At 44.2% G+C, this 12,593-nt stretch overlaps 1 long non-coding RNA gene across 1 annotated transcript; it reads left to right on the forward strand.

Moving 5' to 3' along the window:
* Nucleotides 1-4,107: 4,107 nt before the first annotated feature.
* Nucleotides 4,108-7,924, forward strand: LOC308610256. The gene is made up of 3 exons (XR_014014482.1): nt 4,108-4,931; nt 6,162-6,231; nt 6,323-7,924. It is a non-coding gene; the product is annotated as an uncharacterized lncRNA (long non-coding RNA).
* The last annotated feature ends 4,669 nt before the right edge of the window (nt 7,925-12,593 follow it).

Here is a 12,593-nt window from a genome sequence, read left to right on the forward strand (position 1 = left end):
TGGAGATCCTGGGCTTTCTCTGGAGGACGGTTTCTTGCAGACTCCACATGCCCGTTTGCTGAGAACATCAAGTGGGAGCTAGCTGAGTCAGTAAGAGTTACTGCAGCTGAATTGCGTCTGTAAGTGGTGCAGATAAAGCACAATACGAATGATCCTGGCCACAGGGGAAGGAGTGTGCAGCTCTGAGCGGCTGCCTACCACCAGACACAGGCTGCTGGCCTAGAAGGAGGCCCTTCCCCGGAACTCTTCTGACTTTTCTAACTTTTCTTTCTTTATTTTAAAGCTACACGTTCCTTAAACTCACCAAGCACTTTGCTGGTGACTTTCTTCCACAGAAGTAGGATTTCTAAGGTCTGGTTCCCTTGTAGCCTTTCTATGTGACCTTACGAAAGATGAACTTTTTCTTTGAAACAACAGTTCTGCAAATTTATAAATGAATTCATTTTTGCTCATGCTGAGCAAGACTGCTGAACTTGGCCTTCAGTCTCCTGTGTTAGAAATCGGCCTACTGATGTCAGAAAAACCCCTGGTGATTTCAGAGCCTGCCATCTTGCTGGAGCCTGGCCTACTCTATCCAGCCCAATAGGATTTCTGGACCCTGTGTCTTCCCCTGTGTGGGCCCAGGACATCTAATGTGCACTAGGAGTGGAGAGGAGCGTTCACAGCAGCAGCAAATCGGAGACCACAGACGCCCAGCCTGAGCCAGGCCCTGACTCGGCCCATCCCTCCCCTCGCCCCCCACCCCGTTATTCATGCCGTCACTCAGGACAGTGGAGCCACAGGGTCTCCTCCCCACCCGGCTGTGGACCCGCCGGCAACGTTCTGATCTTGCTCTTCCCTCTGCCTAGGCGGCCTTGACCTAAACCTTCAAAGGGCTGGTGGCTTCTGCTCACCTGGATGGCGGCGCAGATGGTAGCTCCTCAGGAGAGCCTCAGCACCCCCCCCTCGTCTAACGTGGGCCCCTCCCCTGTCCTTTGCACATTAGAGATTTCTCGTGTCCCGTCACATCTCAAATGCCATCTGTAATGAAGGAGGCTGAGTCAGCCGCAGAGAACGCCCCGCTGTGGTGACACTCGCCGGCTGTCCCGCCAGCAGCGGCCCGCAGCTCTGGGCTTCGGTCACCGCCAGCTTTGTTGTCTTGGTAGCACTCTTCAAAGTTATTTTTCTTACACTTTTATTTAGAAGAGTCTGTGTACTCCCCCCAGCAACGTGAGAGCAGGATCCCTTGTGTCTCATTCACTAACGTGTCCCTAGTGTGTACAATCCTCAGGAAATGTGCTGAAGAATGAAGACAAGGGGACTTAAGGTCCCATTCGTCCAGGCCCCTCAGTGACGGAGGAGTTAAGTGCGCTGCTATAGTCACTCAGCTGGCCACCTCAGGCCTATCCAAGGATGCTCACTGCACACTTTAGAACAGAAACAACTGCTAATGACTACACAAAAACATGAGTGCTGAGATCCAGGAAAAAATATTCTCTACAATATCTACTGTGAGAAAGTGTATTACAAATAGACAGCAGAAATGTGTAGATGGTGAAGTATCTTGAGAAATGTGAAATACAAACTTTGATAACAAGCAACAAGAAATAACGCACCCCCAGTTCAGTGGATCAGCGCTTGCACATATGTAAGCACTACTGAGCGAGCGTGTGTTTTTCAAAACAATGAAACCTTGTGCTCAGTAAGATGGGCCTGTTTTCCTTCAATACAGTCATTATTGATCAGTTAGTGACTTTCTGTCTTTATGAAGTTGTAAATATACTTAGAAACACTAGGGTTAATCAGGAACTAACTTTGAATGGTAACTAAAAAGTAGAACACAAATAATGGTAACTGTTATATATATTAGTGCTCAAATACGTATGCACATGTCACGGATGAATGGCCATGAGAATAAACACATGATTTGTGATTAAACTCTGGTGCTTCGGTTAATTCTACTGCTGTTAAATTTTATTTAATATTTTTCTCATAACTGAAAAGAAATTAATTTAATCTTAACAAGAGTGCTAGTCCTGAAGAACTGTATGTACCTGGACAGGCACATTCCAAGAATTCAGAGTCAGGCATAGGTTCATCACTTACCTTAGACTTTGTAGCGAAGGGTTTGTTTTGTTTTGTTTTGTTTTCCCACCAAAAACAGGTCGATATCTCCATGACTACGAGGTGGAAGATGATTGCAGACATGGTAAGAGTCCCATTTTCAGAATGTGTTCAAACACCAGGGGCGGGGACACTAATTCAGAGAGACACAATGCCCAGCCCCCCAGAGATCCATGTGTATGTCTACCCTCCAGAGGTTTCTGACAAGTGTTCATATATTGAACAATTATAAGATGTTCGCAACTAGTCTACAATAAGTTGGCACTTGATAAAATAAAATCCATGTTTAAAACATTGTCAATTATAGGACTCTGAAAGATTATATATTTTCAGAATGATTGGGTTATTACAAATATTTTACAGAATTCTGAACCCTTGGAAAGCTATTCTGAACCCTTGGAAAGCTATTCTGCAAGATGCAAGGAGAGGAAAGCTAGATTTCCTTTCCTAAGAGCAAGGTTTGCTGTTCACTACATTATAAAATAAGTCCTTTTAAATTTAATTGTTTAAATTCTAAATTATGTTTTTGCAAATCAGTATGCTTTATAAGTATAGAAAATTTTCTCTACAAGCCACTTAAAATTCCATTGACCAACTATTTTATTTGAGATTTAATGAGTTTCCATTTTAAATGATATTAGACAAAATGATATCTATTTTGATTATTTCATTGGGGTCCTCATTTTATTCTAATTTCATTTTAGATAATTCAAAACAATCCAAAATAACACGATATTACCAGATAAGTCAGCATTTCCCAGAATGTATTATAGGCTATATACACTATTGATAAATTTCAACTAAAATGTACTTAGAAATACAAAAGAAAAATACAAACTGTCTTTATCTATGTGTTCCCATTATGCAGGAATGCATTTTAAGAAAGAAACGGTGCAACAGATGCAACAGTATACCAGGAAGTTGCATGAAAATGCTTTTTATTTGGGCTTCTCTGGTGGCACAGAGGTTGAGAGTCCGCCTGTCAATGCAGGGGACACGGGTTCGTGTCCCGGTCCGGGAGGATCCCACATGCTGCGGAGCGGCTGGGCCTATGAGCCATGGCTGCTGAGCCTGCGCATCTGGAGCCTGTGCTCCGCAATGGGAGAGGCCACAACAGTAAGGGGCACGCTTACCTCAAAAAAAAAAAAAAATGCTTTTTATTTAATGACAAAAAAATAGTATGTTTCTAATTACTTATTTTTGCTTTTATAAAATTTTCATAAGCATATGTAAATTATATAGTAATTGTGTCATCAATGTGACCATTTTTATGGCTTTCTTTCCTCTAAGTGTAAATAGCACTTATTAAATCGTGATAGTTTTCTATCAATAAATTATTTTTATTTTTTGATTTTCATGTTCAATAAACTTTGGCAAACAGTTCTATAGTTAAGAGATGTCTCTAAACCAAAGGTCAAACTAGTTGTATGGTTTACTCTGCCCCATTCGTAGGATTGGAAATACTTGGCAGTTTCTGCAGTTGATGCTAATTCAGATGGGAGCTGTATTCCAGTTATGCTTATTTGTGGTGATTTCTTGGCTGAAAGAAGTCAGCACATGAATTGCCTTCTCAGCCTAGTAATTATTGCACATTTGGTGGCTGGGTTTATTATGAGGTTCCTTAGGGTAATGTAATCAGTTTTACAGCCACCCAAGGTTTATTTCAAGGGGCAAAACTCACCAAAAGTTTACCTGCTTATTAAGTGCAACCCTCAGCATATAGTGGTAAGAAAATACTACTTTTCTAGAGAAGGAGCTGGCACACTTTTCTAAAGGGCCAGAGAGTGAACATCTTAAACTTTGCCATATGACCTCTGCTTTATCCGTCAAGTCTGCCATTGTAGCAGGAAAGCAGACAGAGATAAAAGGTAAACAAAAGAGCTGCGTTCCAATGAAACATTATTTATAGACACTAAAATGCGAATGTTATATAATTCTCAAATGTTGCAAAATATTTAATTTTTTTTTCAAGATTTGAAACTATAAAAATCATTTTTAGCTTACAGGTCCTACAGCACAGGCTGGGGGCAGCATCTGGGCTCTTTCACAGCAGAGATGAAGGATGAAAGAAGGGGCCTGCCTGGGCATGTGTAGTTGGCTCCTGCCTTGTTGTCCAGTGCCAGCCCCGTGCTCAGGACAGACAACACAGGGGCCCAGCGCATCCCGCTCCAGTTCTTTGGCCTCAGTCTGGAAGCCAGCAGAGTGAGAAGTCTAAGCGCCCCTGCCCCAAACCGGCCCAGACCCAAGGACGGCACCTATGGCTGCTCCAGCAGGCAAACAGCTGCATGTGAGCAGAGAAAGGGGGTGGGGCCAGATGGCAGGAAACCATACATCTTGTAAACAACGGGGGTCTGTAGGCAGACATAGAAAAGCAGGAACTTCTGGACGGACAGAAAACCATACATTTTGGGGTGACAAGTGTGCTGGAGGCAAAGGAAGGTGGGAAAACGGGAATCTAAGGCCTCTAAATGTAACCTTTTGCTCATTAAGCCCTCATTACAGTAAAACTAGCCTTGCAGATGAGAAGTTCCCGTCATGCACCGGGGCCGGGACACTTCGCGGCGAGGCTAAATAAGGAGGAAACTCCCCCCTCCCCTCGGAAAGGTGGAGCTGGGGTGAAAACCAGGAAGTGCGACCCCGCCCCCACCCTCCCCAATGAAGACTCCGCCCCTTCGTTTTCACGCCCCTTGGAAGCAGCCTGTCCAAGCAGCTCAGCGCCGCTGCTCACCCCCGTCGGCCCCCTGCGCCCCAGAAGTCCTCGCTGTGTCTTCTCCTTCTCCCTGTTGTCTCTGAATTCTTCCTGCGACAAGATGAGAACCTCTTCTCTGGTGAGGAGGCGGCTGTGGATCCACCGGCTCTTCCTGCAGCCGGGCGGGCGGGTCTGGGAGGAGCCCCTCGGTGCGGGCGGAGCCCAGGGCCCCGGGCCTTGGCCTCTCTGCGCCGCGCCCCGGGCTTCCGGGCGGGGCAAGGACTGCAGGTACAGGGAGCTCCGCTGCAGGGGCCCGGCCGGGAGCTGGAGGAGCGGCGGGCAAGGAGGGCCCGCCTCCCTGTCCGGAGCCGCGCGGAGGTCTCCGCCCACAGGGAGGGCGGCAGAGGTGGGGAGCCGGCCGGCGGGGGGCACCGCGCTCCTCGCCGAAGGCCTTCCGGCCCCAGGCTCGTTCCCCACGGGATCAGAACCGCCCCGGCTTCCTGCACTCGGGCCACTGCTGCACTGGGCGCCTCTTCCTCCCGCTGGCCACTCGCTGCCCCCTGGGCCTCCGCCTCCGATCTTCCGGGAAGTCGGAGCCCTGAGATGGGCCGGAGGAGAGGGGCTCTGGGGCCGATGTCCCAGCAGCTTCTCCTTCCCCCAGAGGGGCCTCTTCAGGGGCGGGGGTCCGTCCAGGAGCTGATGGGGCTGGGCACCAGGAGTGAGGTGCTGTCCTCCCACGTCCTGCACGGTGAATCCAAGTCCCCCTAAAACTGAGTTCCCTCACTGAGTTTACAGATGACCTCTCTATCCAAAACTTTCTCCCTTTTCTTTGTCACCTCTGACCTCAATGCTGTGCTAATGGAACACTCGTCAAGCAGAGTCAGGTGCCTAGACTACCCTTGTTAACGTCATCAATGGACCAGGTGCTGTTTTAGATGTCACCGTTCTCTCCAGATTCAGGTGGTTTCTCCAGGGCTGGATGAGCTCATAGACCCCTGAGGCGGGGACCACCTGGCCTGGGAATCATAAACCAGAGACAGCCTGACTTCTGAAGCTATGATGAACAAATGTCACATATAGTATGGGATTAACAGTTATACAATTCTGTTCGTAAAATAGGTAACTAACCTAGATTTACTGCATAGCCCAGGAAACTCTATTCAATGTCTTGTAGTAACCTATAATGGAAAATAATCCAAAAAAGTATGTATATATATAACTGAATCACTTTGCTATACACCAGAAAGTAACACAATATTGTATCAATAATTCAACTATACTTCGATTTGGTAAAAAAGGAAAAAAAAAGAGTCACAGAAATGTCAAATGATGACGATTAATGGCAGCCTCTTTGTCCTTCCCTTTAAAGAAGCCCCGAACTCAACGGCCCAATTGGAGTGTGTCTGTGGCTTTTCTCCCACTCCCTTGCTTGGAGATCTGTAAATAAACCCTTACTTTGATTAACACACCTGCTGTCAGAGTTGAGCTTTCTTCACCTCAGTCACATGAGCCTTTGCTCCATAAAAGCAGGACCTCAGGTTGGCAGTTCCAGGGCTTGGAGTGTCATCGAAAGAATTCATCTCTGATGAGTGCACGTCCGGGCACCTCCCAACACATCGTCATGTCCCCAGGGTCTCCATGATGCTTGAGCTGCTGTCCCCACCCCCACACCCCCCAGGGGCAGAAGAGTGGGCTTTGGAGCGCCTGGGAGGAGGCCTTTCTTGCTGGGCCCAGAGCACGTCCCTGTCCCCTGCCCTTGTAGCAGCCTCCGTGCACTAAATGAAAGTGGGCTTTAGTATCTGTAACTCATATTTTAGTTGTTCATTATGTTCTGAACTGTTACAAAGAAACTCTTTAACTGTGTTGTCAATATAAATAATCACTAGATCAATCTATGCTAGGAATAGAAAAGAATCTTATGTGAGCCAAATTGAGGTCTATAGCTCAGGAGAGACAGATTCTAGAAGGACCTGAACTGTGTCCAGCCAGACTACAAGTTTGGGGAGGTTTATCAAGGCAAAAAGCTGACCATGACGTAAGTTGGTTGTCACGAATTATAAGTGTGTCTGTGTGTTCTGATGTGATGGTAAATGGACCTGTCCCTTTCACTCCCTTCCGACCGTTCATGATTAGTGTATAGCAATGAAACGGGTTTCTGGGTTCCAGTGTTGTATCCTGCAACTTCACAGAATTCATTGATGAGGTCTAGTAGTTTTCTCGTAGTGTCTTTAGGATTTTCTAGGAATAAACCTACCTAAGAAGACAAACGTCCTGTACTCCAAAAACTCTAATAAGACACTGATGAAATAAATTGAAGGTGACACAAACAGATGGAAAGACACACCATGTTCCTGGATTGGAAGAATCAACATTGTTAAAATGACTATACTACCCAAGGCAACCTACAGCTTCAATACAATCCCTATCAAGTTATCAATGGCATTTTTCACAGAACTAGAACAAAAAATCTTAATTGTTTTATGGAAACAGAAAAGGCCCTGAATAGCCAAAGCAATCTTGAGAAAGAAAAACCGAGCTGGAGGAATCAGGCTCCCTGACTTCACTCTATACTACAAAGCTACAGTCATTAAAACAGTATGGTACTGGCACATAAACAGAAATATAGACCAGTGGAACAGGATAGAAAGCCCAGAAATAAACCCACCCACCTATGGTCAATTAACCTATGACAAAGGAGGCAAGACTATATGATGAAGGAAAGACAGTCTCTTCAATAAATTGGTGCTGGGAAAGCTGGATAGCTACATGTAAAAAACTATGAAATTAAAACCTTCTCTAAAACCATACACAAAAATAAACAAAAAATGGATTAAAGACCTAAATGTAAGACTGGATACTATAAAACGCTTAGAGGAAAATATAGACAGAACACTCTTTGACATAAATCAAAGCAATATCTTTTACTAACCATCTCCGAGTATAATGGAAATCAAACCAAAAATAAAGAAAAGGGAACTAATTAAACAGAAAAGCTTTTGCACAGCAAAGGAAACTATAAACAAAACGAAAAAAAAACCCACAGAATGGGAGAAAATATTTGCAAATGATGCAACTGACTAGGGATTAGCCTCCAAAATTTATAAACAGCTCATGCAACTCAATACCAAAAAAACCAAACAACCTAATGAAAAGATGGGCAGAACTTAGACATTTCTCCAAAGAAGACATACAGATGGCAAAGAGGCACATGAAAAGATGTTCAACATGGCTAATCATTAGCAAAATGCAAATCAAATGTGCAATAGGCCATCACCTCACACCAGTCAGAATGGCCAGCATCAAAAAATGTGCCAACAGTAAATACTGGAGACGGTGTGGAGAACAGGGAACCCTCCTGCACTGTTGGTGGGAATGTAAATTGGTACAGCCACTATGCAGAACACTATGGAGGTTCCTTTAAAAACTAAAAACAGAGCTACTATATCATTCAGCCATCCCACTCCTAGGTGTATATCCAGAGGAAAACATGGTTTGAAAGGATACATGCACTCCAATTTTCATTGCAGTGCCGTTTGCAATAGCCAACACATGAAAGCAACCTAAATTTCCATAGACAGATGAATGGATAAGGAAGATATGATATATATATATATATATATATATATATATATATATATATATACACACATATATATACATCATAGGGATATATATCATATATATGATATATATATATCATAAGGAAGATATTATATATATATATATAATGGAATATTACTCAGCCATTAAAAAGAATAAAATAATGAATTTGCAGCAACATGGATGGAACTGGAGATTATCATATTAAGTAAAGTTAAGTCAGAGAAAGACAAATATCATATGATATCACTTGTATGCAGAATCTACAAAAATGATAGACATAAACTTATTTACAAAACAGAAACAGACTCACAGACTTAGAAAATGAACTTATGGTTACCAGAGGGGAATGATTGGGGGGTATAGATTGGGAAATTGGGAGAGACACATACCCACTGCTATATTTTAAAAAGATCAGCAACAAGGACCTACTGTATAGCACAGGGAACTCTGGTCAATATTCTGTAATAAGCTAAAGGGGAAAGATATTTGAAAAAAATAGATACATGTATATGTATAACAGAATCACGTTGCTGTCCATCTGAAACGAATACAACATTGTGAATCAACTATACACCAATATAAAATAAAAATTTAAGAAACCAATTATAATTGGAGCGGGCAAGAGGTAAGGGTGCCTATTAAGCAAGGATTGGTTGATGTTTGAAATAGTTACATAGTTACAAGGGGAGACCTGTAGACCGTAAGTTGCAGGTGGCAGCTGCCAGCAGATACTGTTTTGAGAATGGCTGTTGGTGTCCTTGAGCCTGATACTGTAACAGGGAAGAAAAATCTGACTTCATATTAGATCTGGTTTTTTAAAATACTTTAACCTATATATCCTATTGTTTTTATTTCAAGTTAAAAATGTTGCCTATAGCCTGAAATATACAGGATAGCCCATTCTTAATGCTATGACCTTTAAGAGTATAACACTTGCCCATTCATATAGAGATAAAAAGTTGCAGAACAGAGAATAATATTTCTTTTGTTGGGAGGTTTGCAGGAACATCGTGACCTGACCTTTGTGGACAAAGGATTCCTGCGCCAACAACCAACCTCACCCCTCCTTAAGCTTGCCCTTAAACATGCTTTGCTGAAACCTTCAGGGAGTTTGGGGCTTTTTGAACATGAACCTCCCATTCTCTTTGCACGGCTCTGCAATAAACCTTGGTCTCACTCTGCATCAGGCACATGAACTTGTGTTCGCTAATAATACAGGTCAGAAAACTCAAGTTTTCACTAATAAAAGAATGCGTTTGAAACCCTGTCTATAGTAGTCACCCGGTCCATTTCGAAAGCCTGAACCATAGTTGCTCCATTTGATTTTTAAATGTATTTTTTTTCTTTAATGGTTAATACCAGGTATACAGTGAATTTTGAATAGGCTACAATAGGCTGCGTTGGTTTAAGATATAGCCCAAACATACAATAAGAAGAAAACTCCCCTGGTAAGATTGGCATGACTAAATATATTCAGAACTTCATTGAGCCTATTCTCATATTTACTCAATTTACTGCAGCTTTAGAGGTTTCTAACTTCTACTCAGATTTGCAAAGATTGGTCACTGGGAAATTTATTAGCTGTCATTGTGTTCCAGATGGCAGAGTCAACAAGGACTAAAGGTAGAAACACCTGCAAAATACCTAAAATGGTCAAAATTGTCCGACTACTTTTAAAATGTTATTGTTTAACCATCCAGACAAATGAGAAATGCCAGAGAAAAGTCAAATAGAGACGTGTTTTCGTTCAGCCAAACAGATGACAGTGAGAGGTGAGGTGAGGAAACCGGCCCAGTGTGGGTGGTGAGACCAGGCAGTTGAGACGTTATGCAGGCAGCTGCGGCGGCAGCTCTATCACGTCCCCACGGGGCTGGTCTCTCAGCCCCCCAGACGCCAACTTTTCTTGGTAAACTCAGTGTAAGGATCTCAGCCATTCATCAGGCACTTCTTTGGCTTCACACATGAGCAGGACACTTGTAGCTGCAAGGTTTACAAATTAGAACCTCTGCAGTGACTAGTCTGTGCTCTGTGCTCTCCTCAACTGAGGCTGCTTCTGGTGTCTCCCACAGCACCTATACCACGTCCTGAGTGTCCAGGCTTACAGCCGTGCTACTTGAGACTGGGCTGTGACATTTCCGTGTCTGGCATGTAGCAGGCATTGCATGAACATTTACTGGGGACAAGGAGGCTAAACTGCACAAGCATCTACTCCTAAGCTCATTCACACAGCTTGTGACTGCGGCTGAGTTCCAGAGACCTCATTGCCTGTGGTGGGCACTAAAGGTCTCACAGCTTGTTTCATCTGCATGTTCTTTCCCCCCTGATAATATGACCCTTTTAGCTTCTCCTCCTAGAGGTTTGCATAGACCAGGTGGGAAGGACCAAAGGTGTTCCAGGCTTGTGTCAGGCTGTTAAAGCTCAACTACACTGAAAGCTCATGAGAGGTACAGTATCACGTGGGGGTGACTTTCAACAAGCGTTGTCACAGTGCCACTAACCTCAACAAGTGTATTCACTTTTTGTATAAAGGTTTTAGCCCAACACTCTGCTCAAAAAGTGCAGAATTCACATTGTGTGATGTTTAAGCCCTTTGTTCTTGCTCTAGGGCAAGATTTCCCAACCTGGGGATTAAAGACATTCTGAGCCGGATAATTTTTCTCTGTGGGAGCTGTCCTGTGAGTTCTGGGGTGTTGAACAGCACCCCTGGCCTCTACGCAGTAGCATCTACTCAGGCGTGACAACCCAAAATGTTTCCGGATGCACCCACTTGTCCTCTGGGGATGGGGGATTGGGGAAAAATTCCTCCAGCTGAAATTTTTTTCTCAAGTGGCACCAGTAGATTGCAAGGAGAACCAAAACAACAACAACAAAAGCAACAACAGCAAATGACTCACCAAGACCTGCACAGTGATGGAATTATGACAAACTAAAGAACAGGCTTTCATTGTATAGTATCTTCAGGATATTTTTGATCCTTCTGTGGAGAGGGGACTTGAAGTCCTCCATCCCTTAGTGGTATTTGGCCCAAGGCCCCATATGCCTTTACCTAAAGTGTGTTTAATGTCACATTTGTTTAATATATGCCCCCAGATCTGCCCCTCTGTGTGCCTGCATCAACAGAGTGTATCTACTTAGATTATACAGTGTGAGCAAATAGAATCCTCATGATTTCAATAGCCTCCAGGGTAGCAACTCACAATGAATGTAAACTAATTTTACTGATGATAGTGAGACTCTGCTACCAGAATATGTAGTAAATATTAGGAAACAATCTATTTTACAGTAATAATTCAAAATGAAGTTAAAGAAATTTAATCATCATGACTGTTTACCACCAAAATCAGGTAGTGTAGCATGTTAGGTGGTGCAGCAGGGTGAAGATGACAAGACAAATATCTCTAACATGTTCCCCACTTACTCATCTCTAAAATATGGGGCACCACTCAGGGTGCACACAGATGTGCCACCCACATCTCTGGCCCAGAAAACACTCACTGCCCAGCTGCTGGAGTGCCATCAACAGGCAACTTCCAGCCAAGATCCCCTCAGGCAGCCTCACCCATGCATGGGTCCCTCTGAGGGCTGCCACAGCCAATGGTCAAGTGCAGAGGGGCACTTACAACACCTGTGATGACCACATATGCTTCAGAGCCCCCATGGGCTGAGCCAAGGCTTCCTCGGGGCCGGACACCTGCTCAGCTGTGCCATCAGGCCAAACTTGCTCCCTCTCTGCCGTGTCTCAGAGGTTGACACCTAATTGGCACCCTGCTTGCCAAAATCCATCTTAACATTCCCTTCCAGAGAAACAGAATTGTGACGGGAGGAAAGCAGTGATGAAGGGGATTTGGGAGCTAGACTGCTCCACAGTTGGCAGTAGCAGGGACCCCTCCACGGGCTAGGTGGAGCACGCATCGTGTCTGAAATAGGTGGTGGTCCAGGTGTGCAAACTCTCACAGGTGACAGGGTAGTAATTGCTAGTCACCATCGAAACCAGCAGAGGAGCTTCCGGGTAGAAAGAAAGCAGAAAAAGCTGAAGACCCCACCCAGACCCAGGATTTTGATAAAAGATATTTTCACATATTGAGGTATGGAGAGGTCGTCTGGTTTATACAGGAGTTAACTTGAGTGTTACGCACACTAGAACAGCCTGCGTGTGGCCTATCAAACATACATTGTGCTTCTGCTTTAATTATTAAAG

The sequence above is a fragment of the Mesoplodon bidens genome (assembly GCF_964165515.1).
Source record: "Mesoplodon bidens genome assembly, contig: HAP1_SCAFFOLD_270, whole genome shotgun sequence".
NCBI classification, from domain to species: Eukaryota; Metazoa; Chordata; class Mammalia; order Artiodactyla; family Ziphiidae; genus Mesoplodon; species Mesoplodon bidens.